Below are 23,395 nucleotides of genomic sequence, written 5' to 3'. Positions count from 1 at the left end.
CCATAAAAATAGAATATTTGATATGAAATAATTGGAGCCTTAAACAGATCAATAATTCATAATAACATTGATTTTGATTCATTACTATTTTTTCAGCGATGACAATTAAAAAAAAAAAAAAATCACACTAAAGGTCTCGAGGACCCAAACGGACCCCACTCATAAAAGTGTTAAAAATATATTTTATGTTTTTAAAAAAAAATGTTTTCTTATGTTTTACTCTTTAAAAAAAAACTAAAAAAACGGTTTTATTTAAATGGAAAACACAAAATATGCAATATTTTCCCCATAAAAGTGGAATACTCAATATGAAGTAATTGTAGCCTTGAATATGTAAATAATTCATAACAACATTGATTTTGTTTTGTTTCATTATTATTTTTTCATTGATGACAATTAAAAAAATAAAAAAATCACACTAAAGGTCATGGGGACCCAAACGGAGCCCACTCATAAAAGTGTTAAAAATATATATACATTTTCCTTTCAATGCTTAGATCTCAAGGTCAACTTCAGTATATCTGTTGATTATAAGATAGTTTTTTTTAATGTTTTCTTATGTTTTGCCCTTTTTGTAAAAAAAAACAAAAAACTGTTTTATTTAAATGGAAAACACAAAATATGCAATATTTTCCCCATAGAAGTGGAATATTTGATGTGAAGTAATTGGAGCCTTAAAAAGATCAATAATTCTGAACAACATTAATTTTAATTTATTATTAATTTTTCAGCGATAACAATAAAATTAAAATAAATAAATCACACTAAAGGTCTCAGGGACCCAAACGGACCCCACTCATAAAAGTGTTAAAAATATATATAAATTTTCCTTTCAATGCTTAAATCTCAAGATCAACTTTAGATCAATCTGTTGATTATAAGATTTTATTGTGTTTTTTTAATGTTTTCTGATGTTTTGCCCTTTTAAAAAAAACTAAAATGTTTTATTTAAATGGAAAACACAAAATATGCAATATTTTCCCCATAAACGTGGAATATTCGATATTAAGTAATTGGAGCCTTGAATATGTCAATAATTCATGACAACATTGATTTTGATTCATTATTATTTTTTCAGCAATGACATTTTTTCAGCAATGACAATTAAAAAAAAAAACACTCATAAAAGTGTTACAAAATATATATACATTTTCCTTTCAAGACTTAAATCTCTAGATCAACTTAAAAACTGTTGATTATAATTTTTATTTTTTGTAATGTTTTTCTTATGTTTTGCCCTTTTTGTAAAAAAAAACCTGTTTTATTGAAATGGAAAACACAAAATATGCAATATTTTCCCCATAAAAGTTGAATATTTGACATAAAGTAATTGTAGCCTTAAATATGTCTATCATTCATAACAACATTGATTTTGATTCATTATTATTTTTTCAGCGATGACAATTACAAAAAAAAAAAACTCACACTAAAGGTCTCGGGGACCCAAACGGACCCCACTCATAAAAGTGTTAAAAATAGATTTTATGTTTATTTTTATGTTTCCTTATGTTTTGCCCTTTTAAAAAAAACTAAAAAAACGGTTTTATTTAAATGGAAAAAACACAAAAATATGCAATATTTTCCCCATAAAAATTGAATATTTGATATTAAATAATTGTAGCCTTAAATATGTCAATAATTCATAACAACATTGATTTTGATTCATTATTATTTTTTCAGCAATGACAATTTAAAAAAAACACTCATAAAAGTGTTACAAAATATATATATATTTTCCTTTCAAGGCTTAAATCTCTAGATCAACTTAAAAACTGTTGATTATAAGTTTGTTTGTTTTTTCCAATGTTTTTCTTATGTTTTTCCCTTTTTGTAAAAAACAACAACTGTTTTATTTAAATGCAAAACACAAAATATGCAATATTTTCCCCATAAAAGTAGAATATTTGATATAAAGTAATTGTAGCCTTAAATATGTCAATAACTCATAAAAACATTGATTTTGATTCATTATTTTATTTTCAGCGATGACAATTTAAAAAAAATAAATAAATCACACTAAAGCTCTCAGGGACCCTAACGGACCCCACTCATAAAAGTGTTAAAAATATATATTAATTTTCCTTTCAATGCTTAAATCTCAAGATCAACTTTAGATCAATCTGTTGATTATAAGATTTTATTGTGTTTTTTAATGTTTTCTTATGTTTTGCCCTTTTAAAAAAAATTAAAATGTTTTATTTAAATGGAAAACACAAAATATGCAATATTTTCCCCATAAAAGTGTAATATTTGATGTGAAGTAATTGGAGCCTTAAATATGTAAATAATTCATAACAACATTAATTTTAATTCATTATTAATTTTTCAGCGATGACAATAAAATTAAAATAAAAAAATCACATTAAGGGTCTCGGGGACCCAAACGGACCCCACTCATAAAAGTGTTAAAAATATATATTAATTTTCCTTTCAACGCTTAAATCTCAAGATCAACTTCAGAACTATCTGTTAATGATAAATAATTTTTGTAAATTTTGTAATGTTTTCTTATGTTTTGCCCTTTTTGTAAAAAAAACCCCTGTTTTATTTAAATGGAAAACACAAAATATGCAATATTTTCCCCATAAACGTGGACTATTCAATATGAAGTAATTGGAGCCTTGAATATGTCAATAATTCATGACAACATTGATTTTGATTCATTATTATTTTTTCAGCAATGACAATTTAAAAAAAAAACACTCATAAAAGTGTTACAAAATATATATACATTTTCTTTTCAAGGCTTAAATCTCTAGATCAACTTAATAACTGTTGATTATAAAATTGTTTTGTTTATTTTAATGTTTTCCTTATGTTTTGCCCTTTTTGTAAAAAAAACAACAACCCTGTTTTATTTAAATGGAAAACACAAAATATGCAATATTTTCCCCATAAAAGTAGAATATTTGATATAAAGTAATTGTAGCCTTAAATATGTCAATAACTCATAAAAACATTGATTTTGATTCATTATTTTATTTTCAGCGATGACAATTTAAAAAAAAAAAAATAAATCACACTAAAGCTCTCAGGGACCCTAACGGACCCCACTCATAAAAGTGTTAAAAATATATATTAATTTTCCTTTCAATGCTTAAATCTCAAGATCAACTTTAGATCAATCTGTTGATTATAAGATTTTATTGTGTTTTTTAATGTTTTCTTATGTTTTGCCCTTTTAAAAAAAATTAAAATGTTTTATTTAAATGGAAAACACAAAATATGCAATATTTTCCCCATAAAAGTGTAATATTTGATGTGAAGTAATTGGAGCCTTAAATATGTAAATAATTCATAACAACATTAATTTTAATTCATTATTAATTTTTCAGCGATGACAATAAAATAAAAATAAAAAAATCACATTAAGGGTCTCGGGGACCCAAACGGACCCCACTCATAAAAGTGTTAAAAATATATATTAATTTTCCTTTCAACGCTTAAATCTCAAGATCAACTTCAGAACTATCTGTTAATGATAAATAATTTTTGTAAATTTTGTAATGTTTTCTTATGTTTTGCCCTTTTTGTAAAAAAACCCCCTGTTTTATTTAAATGGAAAACACAAAATATGCAATATTTTCCCCATAAACGTGGACTATTCAATATGAAGTAATTGGAGCCTTGAATATGTCAATAATTCATGACAACATTGATTTTGATTCATTATTATTTTTTCAGCAATGACAATTTAAAAAAAAAACACTCATAAAAGTGTTACAAAATATATATACATTTTCTTTTCAAGGCTTAAATCTCTAGATCAACTTAATAACTGTTGATTATAAAATTGTTTTGTTTATTTTAATGTTTTCCTTATGTTTTGCCCTTTTTGTAAAAAAAACAACAACCCTGTTTTATTTAAATGGGAAACACAAAATATGCAATATTTTCCCCATAAAAGTAGAATATTTGATATAAAGTAATTGTAGCCTTAAATATGTCAATAACTCATAAAAACATTGATTTTGATTCATTATTTTATTTTCAGCGATGTCAATTTAAAAAAAAAAAAAAAAAATCACACTAAAGGTCTCAGGGACCCAAACGGACCCCACTCATAAAAGTGTTAAAAATATATATTAATTTTCCTTTCAATGCTTAAATCTCAAGATCAACTTTAGATCAATCTGTTGATTATAAGATTTTATTGGGTTTTTTAATGTTTTCTTATGTTTTGCCCTTTTAAAAAAATTTAAAATGTTTTATTTAAATGGAAAACACAAAATATGCAATATTTTCCCCATAAAAGTGTAATATTTGATGTGAAGTAATTGGAGCCTTAAATATGTAAATAATTCATAACAACATTAATTTTAATTCATTATTAATTTTTCAGCGATGACAATAAAATTAAAATAAAAAAATCACATTAAGGGTCTCGGGGACCCAAACGGACCCCACTCATAAAAGTGTTAAAAATATATATTAATTTTCCTTTCAACGCTTAAATCTCAAGATCAACTTCAGAACTATCTGTTAATGATAAATAATTTTTGTAAATTTTGTAATGTTTTCTTATGTTTTGCCCTTTTTGTAAAAAAAAACCCTGTTTTATTTAAATGGAAAACACAAAATATGCAATATTTTCCCCATAAACGTGGACTATTCAATATGAAGTAATTGGAGCCTTGAATATGTCAATAATTCATGACAACATTGATTTTGATTCATTATTATTTTTTCAGCGATGACAATTTAAAAAAAAAACACTCATAAAAGTGTTACAAAATATATATACATTTTCTTTTCAAGGCTTAAATCTCTAGATCAACTTAATAACTGTTGATTATAAAATTGTTTTGTTTATTTTAATGTTTTCCTTATGTTTTGCCCTTTTTGTAAAAAAAACAACAACCCTGTTTTATTTAAATGGAAAACACAAAATATGCAATATTTTCCCCATAAAAGTAGAATATTTGATATAAAGTAATTGTAGCCTTAAATATGTCAATAACTCATAAAAACATTGATTTTGATTCATTATTTTATTTTCAGCGATGTCAATTTAAAAAAAAAAAAAAAAAATCACACTAAAGGTCTCAGGGACCCAAACGGACCCCACTCATAAAAGTGTTAAAAATATATATTAATTTTCCTTTCAATGCTTAAATCTCAAGATCAACTTTAGATCAATCTGTTGATTATAAGATTTTATTGGGTTTTTTAATGTTTTCTTATGTTTTGCCCTTTTAAAAAAAATTAAAATGTTTTATTTAAATGGAAAACACAAAATATGCAACATTTTCCCCATAAACGTGGAATATTCGATATTAAGTAATTGTAGCCTTGAATATGTCAATAATTCATAACAACATTGATTTTGATTCATTATTATTTTTTCAGCAATGACAATTTAAAAAAAAAAAACACTCATAAAAGTGTTACAAAATATATATACATTTTCTTTTCAAGGCTTAAATCTCTAGATCAACTTAAAAACTGTTGTTTATAAAAAAAAATTGTTTATTTTTATGTTTTCCTTCTGTTTTGCCCTTTTTGTAAAAAACAACAACTTTGTTTTATTTAAATGGAAAACACAAAATATGCAATAGTTTCCCCATAAAAGTGGAATATTTGACATAAAGTAATTGGAGCCTTAAATGTGTCAATAATTCTTAACAACATTGATTCATTATTATTTTTCAGCAATGACAATTGAAAAAAAAAAAAATACTAACCAAATGTCTCTGGGACCCAAATGGACCCCAGTCATAAAAGTGTTAAAAATATATATTAATTTTCCTTTCAATGCTTACATCTCTGGGTCAACTTCAGATCCATCCATGAATTATATGTTTTTATTGTTTTTTTAATGTTTTCTTATGTTTTTGCCCTTTCGGTAAAAAAAAACAACCTGATTTATGTAAATGGGAAAACACAAAATATGCAATATTGTCCCCATAAAAGTAGAATATTTGATGTGAAGTAATTGGAGCCTTAAATTAAAAAGACAATTAACAACAATTTAAAACATCCGACTAAAGGTCTCGGGGACCCAAATGGACCCCACTCATACAAGCATTAAAAATAGGTCCTATATTAATATAAATTAATTTTCCTTTCAAAGCTTGAATCTAAAGATCAACATCAGATCTATCTGTTGATTATAAGATTTAAAAAAAAAAAAAAAAAACGTTTTCTTATGCTTTGCCCTTTTTGTTAAAAAAAAAAGAAAAAACAAGAAAAAACAAGGAAAACACAAAATATGCAATATTTTCCCCATAAAAGTAAAATATTTGATAGGAAGTAATTGGAGCCTTAAATATGTCAATAATTCATAACAACATTTATTGTGATTATCATTATTTTTTGAGCAATGACAGTTTAAAAAAAAATAAATCAGAGTAAAGGTCTCTGGGACCCAAACAGAGCCTACACATAAGAGTGTTAAAAATAATTATATATATATATATATATATATATATATATATATATATATATATATATATATATATATATATATATATACTGCGTCTTGTTGCATGGAACACACAGCAGAGGGCGCTACCTGGAACATGGCCCTGGAGTCCAGCTTGAACCCGTCCGAGCCGGGCTGCCGGACCAGCGGCAGGGCCGAGGCGTCGTCCATGGCGAGCACGGCGCTGAAGTCCACGTCCCCAAACACCCGCGCCTGGGTCTCGGGCTGAGCCTTGTCCTGGTGAAGCGGGATGGGTGACAAATCTTGTAGCCGGATCAAAGTAAGACGGCGGACGTGGACTCACCAGGATTTTGAACCTGTAGAGCAGGGAGGACGAGTCGGCCAGGCAGCCGAACTCGGAGCGCGCGGGATCGAACTTGGGAACGTAGCCGTCGGCTCCCGTGCACAGGAAGACCTTCTCGATGCTGCAGAGGAAGGACTCTCCCAGGTTCTGCACGGGGTCCACCATGACGCGGCCAAAGATGGTGTCACCTGACCACCACAGAAGACCACTTTCACTTCTTTATGACTAAGGTCCAGCATTCGGGATGGTACCAACTCTAGTACTCCAGTACTCGGTACTACCGACTTCTGGCTCAAACTAACGTGTCTCGTCTCGGCTGCTGCTAATAAGTACGGCAGGTGATTGGATGACCAGCCCCAGCTGGGTAATCCAATCACCTGCCAGCTGTGCTTCGAGGCCGGTCCTTCCACACCCCGCTCCGCGGCAGGCCCGCAGACCAGGCCCCCCCTCCACAAATACTTACAGTATTAACACTTTTTAGGGCGCAACAATAGACTGTTCACATTTGAACCGATACGGTACCAATTCCCGCTACCTGGGAGTCGATAACGGTACCAATTTTCGGTGTTTTGAGTGTGTTCATAAATATTATTATTTTTAATAGTAAAATATCATTTTTATTGCAAACTTAAAAATGAGATGATTATGATAACTGCTGTCCAGTTGTTATATCTTGTTTTGTAATCACATTTCTGACTGTTTTTTTTGTTTTTTTTGTGCTAGCTCAATGCTAATTTACAATGGATATGTCATATACATGCTACCGATTAGCATTAGCGATTTTTTTTCACATGGCGGTTTCGACACTTCCAAATTTGATAATGAAAACTACAACTAAGATGAGTGTTACAATCAAACAGCTGGTGTGTAATAAGTACAATACTTACAGTATTAATACTTTTTACGGCGCAACAATAGACAAGACTGGCACTAGGGATGGGTACTGTTCACATGTGAACCGATACGGTACCAATTCCCGGTACCTGGGGGTCGATAGCGGTACCAATTTTCAGTATTTGTGTAAATATGGTAATGTAAATATGGTAATATAATACGGTAGTGCAAATATGGTAGTGTAATACGGTAGCGCAAATATAGTAGTGTAAATATGGTAGTGTCAATATGTATGCTAGTGTAAATGTGTAAATATGGTCATGTAAATATGGTAATGTTAATATGGTAATATAATACGGTAGTGCAAATATGGTAGTGTAATACGGTAGTGCAAATATGGTAGTGCAAATATGGTAGTGTAAATATGGTAGTGTAAATATGTATGCTAGTGTAAATATGGTAATGTAAATATGGTAATGTAATACGGTAGTGTAAATATGGTAGTGTAAATATGTATGCTAGTGTAAATATGGTAATGTAATATGGTAATGTAAATATGGTAATGTAATACGGTAGTGTAAAAATGGTAGTGTAAATATGTATGCTAGTGTAAATATGGTAACGTAAATATGGTAATGTAATACGGTAGTGTAAATATGGTAATGTATATCTGGTAATGTAATACTGTAGTGTAAATATGGTAATGTAAATATGGTAGTGTAAATATGGTAGTGTCAATATGTATACTAGTGTAAATATGGTAATGTAAATATGGTAATGTAGATATGGTAATGTAATATGGTAGTGTAAATATGGTAATGTAAATATGGTAATGTAGATATGGTAATGTAATACGGTAGTGCAAATATGGTAGTGTAAATATGGTAATGTAAATATGTATGGTAGTGTAGATATGGTAGTGTAAATATGTATGGTAGTGTAAATATGATAGTGTAAATATGGTAGTGTAAATATGTATTGTAGTGTAAATATGGTAGTGTAAATATGGTAGTGTAAATATGTATTGTAGTGTAAATATGGTAGTGTAAATATGGTAGTGTAAATATGAATGGTAGTGTAAATATGTATGGTAGTGTAAATATGAATTGTAGTGTAAATATGTATGGTAGTGTAAATGTGGTAGTGTAAATATGTATGGTAGTGTAAATATGAATGGTAGTGTAAATATGTATGGTAGTGTAAATATGGTAGTGTAAATATGTATGGTAGTGTAAATATGTATGGTAGTGTAAATATGGTAGTGTAAATATGTATGGTAGGGTAAATATGGTAGTGTAAATATGGTAGTGTAAATATGTATGGTAGTGTAAATATGGTAGTGTAAATATGTATGGTAGTGTAAATATGAATGGTAGTGTAAATATGTATGGTAGTGTAAATATGTATGGTAGTGTAAATATGGTAGTGTAAATATGGTAGTGTAAATATGTATGGTAGTGTAAATATGTATGGTAGTGTAAATATGTAATAAAATGTATGGGACTTTACATTGAGCCCTGAGGGACGCCACTTTTTGACTTTGATAGCTGACTTTGTTTTCTATTACACACTCAAGTCTGTTATTTAGAGTCTCCATCATGCAGGACTAACATGGAAGGTTCTTCAGACCCTAGACCAGGTTCTTAAGACCCCTGACCAGGTTCTTCAGACCCTAGACCAGGTTCTTAAGACCCCTGACCAGGTTCTTCAGACCCTAGACCAGGTTCTTCAGACCCCTGACCAGGTTCTTCAGACCCCTGACCAGGTTCTTCAGACCCTAGACCAGGTTCTTCAGACCCCTGACCAGGTTCTTCAAACCCTAGACCAGGTTCTTAAGACCCCTGACCAGGTTCTTAAGACCCCTGACCAGGTTCTTCAGACCCTAGACCAGGTTCTTCAGACCCCTGACCAGGTTCTTCAGACCCTAGACCAGGTTCTTAAGACCCCTGACCAGGTTCTTCAGACCCTAGACCAGGTTTTGTCCCTAAGGCTCCTACCCTCAGAAAAGGCCACGTCGCTCTCCTGGCCGAAGCCCACGGAGCCGTCCGAGAGCCACAAGCTCCTCCTGGACAGCAACAACATCCGAGTGTTCAGACTGAACTCCACCGCCACCGGGTCGCTCACCTGGACAAACGTGCTCGCACTTAGCAAAGGGGCGGGGTTCAGAGGTCGCCTGAGGTCCGGTCTGCCTTACTTGCTGGAAGCGGATGTCCAGGTCGAAGGCCACGGGCTCCCCGGGACTGCACACGGGCGGGAGCGAGTACTCGGCGTGGCGGGCGGCGGTGCAGGGGACCAGCTTGACGCCGTACGTCCCCGAGTAGTCTCGGACCTGAGGCACAGGCGGGACTTCGATGAAGGGCGGCGCTCGTTAGGGACACTCGGAAGGTCCGACTCACGGCAAAGTCCGAGGTGAAGGTCCACTGCTGCACCGGCTGGTTGTAGCCGGGCTCGCTCCGCACCAGGGTGAGGTTGAAGGTCAGACCGGGGTGGTCCGGGCTCACCACCGTGGAGGACACGGAGCTCGCTGGCAAGAGGCGGCGGACGTTTACAGCCGGACTTCACGTAGGAGCGGAGGTGAGTACACTCACCTGATGTCCGGACCCTCGGGACAAACAGACCCCTGAAGCGGGCTTTGGTGCGGAAGTGGACCACCAGGCGTCCTTGCCGGTTGATGCGCATGCTGGTGGGGTACAACGCACCTGGGGGGGACAAAAACACGAGTTTAAAGGAAAAACCGGAGGCGACAGAAAGGAGTCCCCACCCTGGAGCTCGGCCTGAGGGGGGCTGCCCACGCCGTCCCGCCACAGGATGGCGGTGTCGTACACGAAGGTGAGGCGCAGCTCCGTCTGGAGGTCAAAGTGCTGCCAGCCGCCGGCGCCCGCCGGCGAGTGGAAGACGTAGGACACGTAGAGGGGCACGCGCAGCGTCACGTACGACTGGACCAGGTTCAGGACCTGCTCGAGGTCCAGAACAAAAGGAGGGAGAAACATCGGCCACTTCATTAGGTACACCTGCACAGTGGGAATATGTCACCTGTAAGGCAGCAATGAGGGAATTATTCACCCAGCCAGTAACTGAAGTACAATACTAAGTTCCTGGGATCCTTGTAATTATTTAAAAAATAAATAAAAAGAACATTTAAAAAAAATTAATAAATAAATAAATATATATATATATATATATATATATATATATATATATATATATATATATATATAAAACAATCCAATCCACTTTATTTATATAGCACATTTAAACGACAAAAACGTTTCCAAAGTGCTGCACAACAATATTAAAAACAATATTCAAATATTATCCCTAGCTCCACCAATGACTGAATAAAAACAAAAAAATAAATAAATATAAAACCAATATAAAAACAATATAAAAATAAATATGATTAAAAACAATTTTAAAGGGTAAAACCAATTAAAACAGTAAATAGAAAAAATAAAAAATAAAATAAAAACAATTAAAGCTGCAAGCAGCAATGGACGGGACCGACTTTGAAGGCTCATAAAATCCAAACCGGAGCAGAAATTAAAACTCTTTCATCAACTTTTAATCAGAAGGGTTCAATCTCTCTCCTGTGCTAGTTTGAAGCCGACACGACAAACGCGCTCAGAGGAGATAATGTTTGAAAAAAGGTGACTGTTTTTACACAACTTTTGTTTTGAAGGGGGAATTGCAAACTTCCTGTTGATTTTTGCTGGGGGTTTTGTCAGTGTATGAAATCTAGGTCTAAGTGAGACCTACATAGAGGTTTTTGTTTCATGTCTCTACGACATTCCTACTGGGAGTTACAGGCAGTTTTGTCTGTGTTTTCTTCCTAGGGGGCGCTAGAGCGCAATTTTGAGTTTTGGTTTTCTGATTAGATTGCAATTTTCGCAATGTGTGTGTGTGTGTGTGTGTGTGTGTGTGTGTGTGTGTGTGTGTGTGTGTGTGTGTGTGTGTGTGACAATCATTGTTGGTACTTGAACTTTTCAACTTGAACTCAAATAAATAGCTGATGATTGACATGGAAGCCCGTGTTACCTCAAACAGCCACTAGATGTCGCTGCTCACATGGATATTTCTGAAACTGTGGTTTAAATAATATCATACTCATAATGTTAATGAATGAAGAAAAATCATCATATCGAAACAGAATCAGTCATAAGTCAGGAGATACTGTATCTAAATAGGAAAAGGTGTCTCTAAACTTTTGACTGGTAGTGTAAATATGTATGGTAGTGTAAATATGTACGGTAGTGTATGGTAGTGTAAATATGTATGGTAGTGTAAATATGATAGTGTAAATATGTATGGTAGTGTAAATATGTATGGTAGTGTATGGTAGTGTAAATATGTATGGTAGTGTAAATAAGGTAGTGTAAATATGTATGGTAGTGTAAATATGTATGGTAGTGTAAATATGATAGTGTAAATATGTATGGTAGTGTAAATAAGGTAGTGTAAATAAGTGTAAATATGATAGTGTAAATATGTATTGCAGTGTAAGTATGGTAATGTAAATATGTATGGTAGTGTAAATATGGTAGTGTAATTACGGTAATGTAATACAGTAGTGTAAATATGTATGGTAGTGTAAATAAGGTAGTGTAAATAAGGTAGTGTAAATATGTATGGTAGTGTATTTATGTATAATAGTGTAAATATGTATTGTAGTGTAAATATGGTAGTGTAAATATGGTAGCGTAAATATGATAGTGTAACTACGGTAATGTAATACGGTAGTGTAAATATGTATGGTAGTGTAAATGTGTATGGTAGTGTAAATAAGGTAGTGTAAATATGTATGGTAGTGTAAATATGTATGGTAATGTATATATGTATGGTAGTGTAAAAATGGTAGTGTACATATGTATTGTAGTGTAAGTATGGTAGTGTAAAAATGGTAGTGTAAATATGTATGGTAGTGTAAAAATGGTAGTGTAAATATGGTAATGTGATACGGTAGTGTAAATATGGTAGTGTAAACATGTTAATGTAAATATGGTAATGTAAATATGGTAGTGTAAATATGGTAATGTGATACGGTAGTGTAAATATGGTAGTGTAAATATGGTAATGTAAATACGGTAGTGTAAATATGGTAGTGTAAACATGGTAATGTAAATATGGTAGTGTAAATATGGTAGTGTAAATACGGTAATGTAAATATGATAGTGTAAATATGGTAGTGTAAATACGGTAATGTAAATATGGTAGTGTAAATATGGTGGTGTAAATACGGTAATGTAAATATGGTAGTGTAAATATGGTAGTGTAAATATGGTGGTGTAAATACGGTAGTGTAAATATGGTAGTGTAAATATGGTAGTGTAAATATGGTGGTGTAAATACGGTAGTGTAAATATGGTAGTCAGTAGACAGTCTTTAACAATTAGATTGTGTACCTAATAAAGTGGCCAAATGAATGAATTTATTCACAGTGTGTGTGTGTGTGTGTGTGTGTGTGTGCGTGTGTGTGTGTGTGTGTGCGTGCGTGCGTGCGTGCGTGTGTGTGTGCGTGTGTGTGTGTGTGCGTGTGTGTGGGTGTGTGTGTGTGTGTGTGTGTGTGTGTGTGTGTGTGTGTGTGTGTGTGTGTGTCTCAAGAAGGCTAGAAATACAACACACACACACACACACACACACACACACACACACACACACACCCACACACCCACACAGACGCACACACACACACACACACACACACACACACACACGCACACACACACACACACACACACACACACACACACACACACACACACACACACACACACCCACACACACACACACACGCACGCACGCAGCTACCTGTCCATCAGTGGTGATGGTGCCTCCACAGTCAGAGAGTAGTTGAGACATGTGGTAGAAGGTGGTGAAGTCCCACAGGCAGGCCTCCAGGTTGAGGTTCCTGTAGAAGCGCAGTGTGGCGTTACTCCTCAGGGGGGCGCTGTACTGGTAGGGAGCCGCGTTGCCCGCGCTCTCCGGGTTGCGTGTGGCCGCCGTGATGAAGCCGTGACCCGTGGTGACCTCGCCGTAGTCCAGCAGGTTGGAGCAGCGGTGGTTCCCCACACGGGTTCCGTCCGGGCTGAGAGTCAGGTCAAAGTTCGTCAGGGGCCGGGTGGAAATGACCGGAAGCATGCCTGCAAAATACAAAATAAACATATATATATATATATATATATATATATATATATATATATATATATATATATATATATATATATATATATATATATATATATATATATATATATATATATATATATACTGTATATATAGGATGTCGTTGTGGCTTGTGCAGCCCTTTGAGACACTTGTGATTTAGGGCTATATAAATAAACATTGATTGATTGAGGACAAACAAAATAAAACAAACAAAAAAAAAAGTATAAAAAAAAACCCAAATCCAACCCAAACTAACCTAATTAACTGAACTAAAATAAAAATAAAAACCCCCAAAACAAATGAATAAAAATAAAATTAAATTACCCGCAATAAAAATGAAATACAATAAAATAAATCAGCTGGGATAAGGAGGACAAAAATATAGTTTTTTGTGTTGTTTGTGTGTGCATTGTTACGGAGCCCCTAAAGGGACATGGGGGAATTTCTTTTTTTAATAATTTTTTTTTTTTTTTTTTTTCAGACATGTATCTCGTGCGCACGAGAAACTTTTTATTTAAAAAATAAAAATAAAAAAAATAAAACTATATATATATACACATATATTTTTTTATTAAATAAAAAGTTTCTCGTGCGCACGAGAGAGTTTTTATTTAAAAAAAAAATATATATATATATATATATAATTATTATTATTTATTTATTTTTTAATAAAAAGTTTCTCGTGCGCACGAGAAACTATCTCGTACAATAAAATATTGGGGGGAATTTAAAAAATTTTTTTTTAAATTTTATTTATTTTTTCAGACATGTATCTCGTGCGCACGAGAAACTTTTTATTTTTTAAAAAAAAAGCAAAAAAATTACATATATATATATTTTTTGTTTAATAAAAAGTTTCTCGTGCGCACGAGAAACTTTTTATTAAAAAAATAAATAAAATAAATAAAAGTATATATATATATATATATTTTTTTTTTTAAATAAAAAGTTTCTCGTGCGCACGAGAAAGTTTTTATTAAAAAAAAATATATATATATATATATATATAATTATTATTATTTATTTATTTTTTAATAAAAGATTCTCGTGCCCACGAGAAACTATATCGTATAATAAAATAAATCAGCTGGGATAAGGAGAACAAAAATATAGTTTTTTGTGTTGTTTGTGTGTGCATTGTTACGGAGCCCCTAAAGGGACATGGGGGAATTAATTTTTTTAATCATTTTTTTATTATTATTTTTTTCAGACATGTATTTCGTGCGCACAAGAAACTTTTTATTATATAAAAATTAAAATAAAATAAAATTATATATTTTTTTATTTTTATTTTTTTAAATAAAAAGTTTCTCGTGCGCACGAGAAAGTTTTTATTAAAAAAAATAAAAATTAAAAAAATATAATTTTATTTTATTTTATTTTTTAATAAGAAGTTTCTCGTGCGCACAAGAAACTTTTTATTTAAAAAAATAAATAAATAAATAAAATTATAATTTTTTTTTTTTTTAAATAAAAAGTTTCTCGTGCGCACGAGAAACTTTTTATTAAAAAAAAAAATATATATATATATATATATATAATTATTATTATTTATTTATTTTTTAATAAAAAGTTTCTCGTGCGCACGAGAAACTATCTCGTATAATAAAATAAATCAGCTGGGATAAGGAGGACAAAAATATAGTTTTTTGTGTTGTTTGTGTGTGCATTGTTACGGAGCCCCTAAAGGGACATGGGGGAATTTCTTTTTTTAATAATTTTTTTATTATTTTTTTTTTCAGACATGTATCTCGTGCGCACGAGAAACTTTTTATTAAAAAAAAAATAAATAAAAAAAATAAAATTATATGTATATATATATATATTTTTTTAAAATAAAAAGTTTCTCGTGCGCACGAGAGAGTTTTTATTTAAAACAAAAATATAAATATATATATATATATAATTATTATTATTTATTTATTTTTTAATAAAAAGTTTCTCGTGCGCACGAGAAACTATCTCGTACAATAAAATATTGGGGGGAATTTAAAAAAAAAAGTTTTTTATTTTATTTATTTTTTCAGACATGTATCTCGTGCGCACGAGAAACTTTTTATTTAAAAAAAAAAAAGCAAAAAAATTACATATATATACATTTTTTTTCTTTAATAAAAAGTTTCTCGTGCGCACGAGAAACTTTTTATTAAAAAAAAAAAATAAATAAATAAAATTATAATTTTTTTTTTTTTTTTTAAATAAAAAGTTTCTTGTGCGCACGAGAAAGTTTTTATTAAAAAAAAAAAATATATATATATATATAATTATTATTATTTATTTATTTTTTAATAAAAACTTTCTCGTGCCCATGAGAAACTATATCGTATAATAAAATAAATCAGCTTTAAAAAAAAATAAATAAAATAAAATTATATATTTTTTTATTTTTATTTTTTTAAATAAAAAGTTTCTCGTGCGCACGAGAAAGTTTTTATTAAAAAAAATAAAAATTAAAAAAATATAATTTTATTTTATTTTATTTTTTAATAAAAAGTTTCTCGTGCGCACAAGAAACTTTTTATTTAAAAAAATAAATAAATAAATAAAATTATAATTTTTTTATTTTTTTATTTTTTTAAATAAAAAGTTTCTCGTGCGCACGAGAAAGTTTTTATTAAAAAAAAAAATATATATATATATATATAATTATTATTATTTATTTATTTTTTAATAAAAACTTTCTCGTGCGCATGAGAAACTATCTCGTACAATAAAATAAATCAGCTGGGATAAGGAGAACAAAAATATAGTTTTTTGTGTTGTTTGTGTGTGCATTGTTACGGAGCCCCTAAAGGGACATGGGGGAATTTATTTTTTAAATAATTTTTTTATTATTATTTTTTCCAGACATGTATCTCGTGCGCACGAGAAACTTTTTATTAAAAAAAAATAAAAATAAAATAAAATTATAATTTTTTATTTTTATTTTTTTTAAATAAAAACTTTCTCGTCCGCACGAGAAAGTTTTTATTAAAAAAAAAATAAAAAAAATAAATAAATATATATATATATATATATACATATATATATATATATATATATATATATATATATATATATATATATAATTATTATTATTTATTTATTTTTTAATAAAAAGTTTCTCGTACGCACGAGAAACTATCTCGTATAATAAAATAAATCAGCTGGGATAAGGAGAACAAAAATATAGTTTTTTGTGTTGTTTGTGTGTGCATCGTTACGGAGCCCCTACAGGGACATGGGGGATTTTTTTATTTATTTATTTTTTTTATTATCTTTTTTTTCAGAAATGTATCTCGTGCGAACGAGAAACTTTTTATTAAAAAAATAAATAAATAAAATAAAATTATAATTTTTATTTATTTATTTTTTAAATAAAAAGTTTCTTGTGCACACGAGAAAGTTTTTATTTAAAAAAAAAAATATATATATATATATATAATTATTATTATTTATTTATTTTTAATAAAAAGTTTCTCGTGCGCACGAGAAACTATCTCGTACAATAAAATAAATCAGCTGGGATAAGGAGAACAAAAATAAAAAATTTTGTGTTGTTTGTGTGTGCATTGTTACGGAGCCCCTAAAGCAGGGGTCAGCAACCTTTTTGAAAGCAAGAGCTACTTCTTGGGTAGTGATTAATGCGAAGGGCTACCAGTTTGATACACACTTCAATAAATTGCCAGAAATAGCCAATTTGCTCAATTTACCTTTAACTCTATGTTATTATTAATAATTAATGATATTTACACTTAATTGAACGGTTTAAAAGAGGAGAAAACACAAAAAAAATGACAATTAAATTTTGAAACATAGTTTATCTTCAATTTCAACTTTTTAAAATTCAAAATTCAACAGAAAAAAAGAAGAGAAAAACTAGCTAATTCGAATCTTTTTGAAAAAATAAAAAAAATAGTTCATGGAACATCATAAGTAATTTTTCCTGATTAAGATTAATTTTAGAATTTTGATGACATGTTTTAAATAGGTTAATATCCAATCTGCACTTTGTTAGAATATATAACAAATTGGACCAAGCTATATTTCTAAGAAAGACAAATCATTATTTCTTCTAGATTTTCCAGAACAAAAATTTTAAAAGAAATTCAAAAGACTTTGAAATAAGATTTAAATTTGATTCTACAGATTTTCTACATTTGCCAGAATAATTTTTTTGAAATTTAATCATAATAAGTTTGAAGAAATATTTCACAAATATTCTTCGTCGAAAAAACAGAAGCTAAAATGAAGAATTAAATTAAAATGTATTTATTATTCTTTACAATAAAATAAATAAATTTACTTGAACATTGATTTAAATTGTCAGGAAAGAAGAGGAAGGAATTTAAAAGGTAAAAAGGTATATGTGTTTAAAAATCCTAAAATAATGTTTAAGGTTGTATTTTTTCTCTAAAATTGTCTTTCTGAAAGTTATAAGAAGCGAAGTAAACAAAATAATGAATTTATTTAAACAAGTGAAGACCAAGTCTTTAAAATATTTTCTTGGATTTTCAAATTCTATTTGAGTTTTGTCTCTCTTAGAATTAAAAATGTCGGGCAAAGCGAGACCAGCTTGCTAGTAAATAAATAACATTTAAAAAATAGAGGCAGCTCACTGGTAAGTGCTGCTATTTGAGCTATTTTTAGAACAGGCCAGCGGGCTACTCATCTGGTCCTTACGGGCTACCTGCTGCCCGCGGGCACCGCGTTGGTGACCCCTGCCCTAAAGGGACATGGGGGAATTTATTTTTTAAATAATTTTTTTATAATTTTTTTTTTCAGACATGTATCTCGTGCGCACGAGAAACTTTTTATTAAAAAAATAAATAAATAAAATAAAATTACAATTTTTTTTTTTTAAATAAAAAGTTTCTCGTGCGCACGAGAAAGTTTTTATTAAAAAAAAAATGTATATATATAATTATTATTATTTATTTATTTTTTAATAAAAAGTTTCTGATGCGCACGAAAAACTATCTCGTACAATAAAATAAATCAGCTGGGATAAGGAGAACAAAAATATAGTTTTTTGTGTTGTTCGTGTGTGCATTGTTACGGAGCCCCTACAGGGACATGGGGGAATTTATTTTTTTAATTATTTTTTAATTATTTTTTTTTTCAGACATGTATCTCGTGCGCACGAGAAACTTTTTATTAAAAAAATAAATAAATAAAATAAAATTATAATTTTTTTTTTTAAATAAAAAGTTTCTCGTGCGCACGAGAAAGTTTTTATTAAAAAAAAAAAATATATATATATATATATAATTATTATTATTAATTTATTTTTTAATAAAAAGTTTCTCGTGCGCACGAAAAACTATCTCGTATAATAAAATAAATCAGCTGGGATAAGGAATACAAAAATATAGTTTTTTGTGTTGTTTGTGTGTGCATTGTTACAGAGCCCCTAAAGGGACATGGGGGAATTTTTATTTTTTATAAATTTTTTTTATTTTCAAGTTTTTCTGACATGTATGTCGTGCGCACGAGAAACTTTCTTGTGCGCACAAGAAACTTTTTATTAAAAAAAAAAAAAAAAAAAAAAAATTTATAATTTTTTTTTTTTTTTTTTAATAAAAAGTTTTTCGTGCGCACAAGAAACTTTTTATTAAAAAAAAAAAAAAGAAAAAAAAAAGTATTTTTTATTTAATTTTTTTTAATAAAAAGTTTCTTGTGCGCACGAGATACATGTCTGGAAAAAAAAAAAAAAAAAATTATAAAAAAAAAAAATTCCCCTATGTCCCTTTAGGGGCTCCGTACATTGTGCACTCGTATGTGTACAACATTTAGAATTTATGATTTTTTTTGGTGCATTTTCTACATACAGTCACCATTTGTGTCTGTATGTAGAAAAGGCGCCGCTGAGCGTGCATCATTAGTGGGGATCTGCACCAACCGTCCATGTGCGGCATGCTGACGCTCACTCGGATCAGGTTTGGGTGCTCGGGGTCGTCCGCTCCGGTGTAGCGCAGCTTGGCGGAGAAAGGCTCCGCCCCCACGGCGCCCATCTTGCGCGGCTGACACATTCCTACAGGACAAAGAAACATTTCCCGTCATGTGACAAAGACCAAGATGGACGCCTCACCGTCCTCCTGGCTGATGGTGACCACGGGGCTGGTCAGCTCCAGCCCCTCGTCGCCGTCCCAGTTCACCGCCCTGGCGGCGCACTGGACCCGGGAGCCGGCGCGGAAGTAGACCGAGTCCAGCGTGATGGTCTTGGAGGAGGTGAAGAAGGTGTCCAAGTCCACCTCCCTCATGGGGCTGGTGACGGCGGGGGAGCTGACCAGCCAGCGGTACCTGGTCAAGGTGTCGTCGATGCGCTCGCTGACGCAGATGGAGGCGGTCTTGCCGTAGTCCACGTGTCTGCTGCTGCAGGCCTGCGGGACGAGGACGCTCCATCAGGACCTGACCATGGTTTTTGCTGCTGACGTTTAGAATTACAAGACTTTGAAGAGCCTGCAGGCGCCGCACTGAAATCCTCGCTTGTGACAAGACCGCTTGGTTTCTTCTCCCCAGGGGCGCCCCCCCCCCCCAGCCCCCCCTCACACACACACACACACACACACACACACACACACACACACACACACACACACACACACACACCCGTGTCACACAACATCCATGGAGTGGCAGCGACTCTCCAGTGTATAAAAAGAGGATACTAGAAGATCAGGTAAATGTTGTTGATGAAAGGTGGCAAAAATAAGCAAGAACATCAGAAGTAATAAAGTGGTGATGCGCATGAAGGCTGCAGGTGGCCATTATTGTAGTCATCTATCCATCAGCTTGGTCCATTAATTGATTAATTTATAATAGTATTTACTTTCTTTTATTTAACTTCCAGTAAACTTAATTGACTTATTATTTACTTTCTTTTACTTTTTATTTACCTCCTATTTGACTTTTTTATTTTCTATTTGCCTTTTACCTTCTATTTGACTTGTTGGACCTTCTAAACGTTTCTATTGTGACCTAATATTACCTTCTATTTACCTTATATTCATTTGTATTTACTACTTTTACCTTCTTTTACCTTCTATTTACCTTCTTTTACCTTCTATTTAACCTTTTCTAACCTTGTATTACCTTTGATTTACTTTCTATACATTTTTCTTCATTACTTTTACCTTTTATTTACCTCTTTATTTACTTCTTTTTATCACTCTTGTACCTTTAATTTACTTCCTTTACACTCCATTCACCTTCTTTTACCTTTTATTTACCTTTTTCACCATCTTTCACATTTTATGTACCTTCTATTCACCTTCTTTTACCTTTTATTTACCTTTTTCACCATCTTTTACCTTTTATGTACCTTCTAATCACCTTCTTTTACCTTTTATTTAACTTGTTCATCTTCTATTTACACTTGTTTGACATTCTATTGACCTTCTTTTGCATTCTATTGAACTTGTTTTATCTTCCATTTAACTTTCTTTAATCTTCTTTTACCTTTTATTTACCTTCTTTTCACTATTATTGACAATTTTTACCTTCTACTTACTTTCTCTTATTCTTCTTGTACCTTTAATTAACTTCTTTTACACTCTATTTACCTTATTTTATCTTTTATTTATCTTTTTCACCATCTTTTATTTACCTTCTATTCACCTTCTTTCACCTTTTATTTAACTGTTATATCTTCAATTTACATTTTTTGTTTACATTCTATTGACCTTCTTTTACCTTTTTTACCTTCTATTTAACTTTTTTTTAACCTTCTTTTACCTTTTACTTACCTTCTTTATACGATTAATTATTACTTTTACCTTCTTTTACCTTTTATTTACCTTCTATTCACCTTCTTTTACCTTTTATTTAAGTTTTTAATCTTCTATTTATATTTTTTTACATTCTGTGGACCTTCTTTTACATTCTATTTAATGTTTTTTAACCTTCCTTTACCTTTTATTTACCTTATTTTCACTATTATTTACTACTTTTACCTTATTATTTACGTTCCTTGAACAATTTTTTTCACCTTCTATTTACCTCCTCTTAATTTTCTTGTATCTTTAATTAACTTCATTTACACTCTATATTCCTTATTTCACCTTTTATTTACCCTTTTCACCATCTTTTACCTTTTATGTACCTTCTATTCACCTTATTTAACCTTTTATTTAATTTTTTAATCTTTTATTTACAATTTGTTTTACATTCTATTGACCTTCTTTTACATTCTATTGAACTTGTTTTACTTTCTATTTAACCTTTTTTTTAACCTTCTTTTAATTTTTATATGCCTTCCTTTCGGTATTAATTACTACTTTTACCTTCTTTTACCATTTATTTACCTCCTTTTTTCCTTATTGTACCTTTAATTTACTTCCTTTACACTCTATTTACCTTATTTTACCTTTTATCTACCCTTTCACCTTCTTTTACCTATTATGTACCTTGTATTCACCTTCTTTTACCTTTTATTTAACTTTTTAATTTTCCTTTACCATTTTTTTTACATTCTGTGGACCTTCTTTTACATTCTATTTAATGTTTTTTTAACATTCCTACCTTTTTAATACCTTATTTTCACTATTATTTACTACTTTTAACAATTTTTTTTACCTTCTATTTACCTCTTCTTAATTTTCTTGTATCTTTAATTAACTTCTTTTACACTCTGTTTCCTTATTTCACCTTTTATTTACCCTTTTCACCATATTTTACCTTTTATGTACCTTTGATTCACCTTATTTCACCTTTTATTTAACTTTTTCATCTTCTATTTACAATTTTTTTTACATTCTATTGACCTTCTTTAACATTCTATTTAACTTGTTTTACTTTCTATTGAACTTTTTTAACCTTTTACTTTTTATTTGCCTTTCTTTCGCTATTAATTACCACTTTTACCTTTTTTTACCATTTATTTACTTCATTTTTTCCTTATTGTACCTTTAATTTACTTCCTTTACACTCTATTGACCTTATTTGACCTTTTATCTACCATTTCACCTTCTTTTACCGTATAGTCTCCTTCTTTTACCCTTTATTTAACTTTTTAATCTTCTTTTTACATTTTTTTTACATTCTGTGGACCTTCTTTTACATTCTATTTGATGTTTTTTAACCTTCCTTTACATTTTATTTACCTTATTTTCACTATTATTGACTACCTTTACCTTATTATTTACTTTTACCTTATTATTTACGTTCTTTTAACAATTTTTTTTTCACCTTTTCACCTTCTTGTACCTTTAATTAACTTCTTTTACACTCTATGTTTCCTTATTTTACCTTTTATTTACCCTTTTCACCATCTTTTACCTTCTATGTACCTTCGATTCACCTTATTTGACCTTTTATTTAACTTTTTCATCTTCTATTTACAATTTTTTTTACATTCTATTGACCTTCTTTAACATTCTTTTTAACTTGTTTTACCTTCTATTGAACTTTTTTAACCTTCTTTTACCTTATTTTCACTATTAATTACTACTTGTACCTTTACCTCCTTTTATCCTTCTTGTACCTTTTATTTACTTCAATTACACTCCATTTACTTTATTTGACCTTTTATCTACCTTTATCACCTTCTTTTCCACGTTTTTAACATTTACTTGACTTTTATGACCTTGAATTGACCTTCTATTGACCTTCTTTAACGTATTAGATAAATGTTTATTCATAAAGTATTGGTGGAAGCGACACCAGACAATGATCCACAGTTGCAAGGCTGC

At 30.9% G+C, this 23,395-nt stretch overlaps 1 pseudogene; it reads right to left on the bottom strand.

The window, feature by feature from the left end:
* Positions 1–23,395, bottom strand: part of LOC133649512 (FRAS1-related extracellular matrix protein 2-like) — a 118,780-nt pseudogene that overhangs the window by 3,117 nt on the left and 92,268 nt on the right.

The sequence above is a fragment of the Entelurus aequoreus genome, linkage group LG05 (assembly GCF_033978785.1).
Source record: "Entelurus aequoreus isolate RoL-2023_Sb linkage group LG05, RoL_Eaeq_v1.1, whole genome shotgun sequence".
Classification (NCBI taxonomy): domain Eukaryota; kingdom Metazoa; phylum Chordata; class Actinopteri; order Syngnathiformes; family Syngnathidae; genus Entelurus; species Entelurus aequoreus.
The sequence above is the reverse complement of the archived record's forward strand: the minus strand, read 5'-3'. Positions and strand labels throughout refer to the sequence as shown.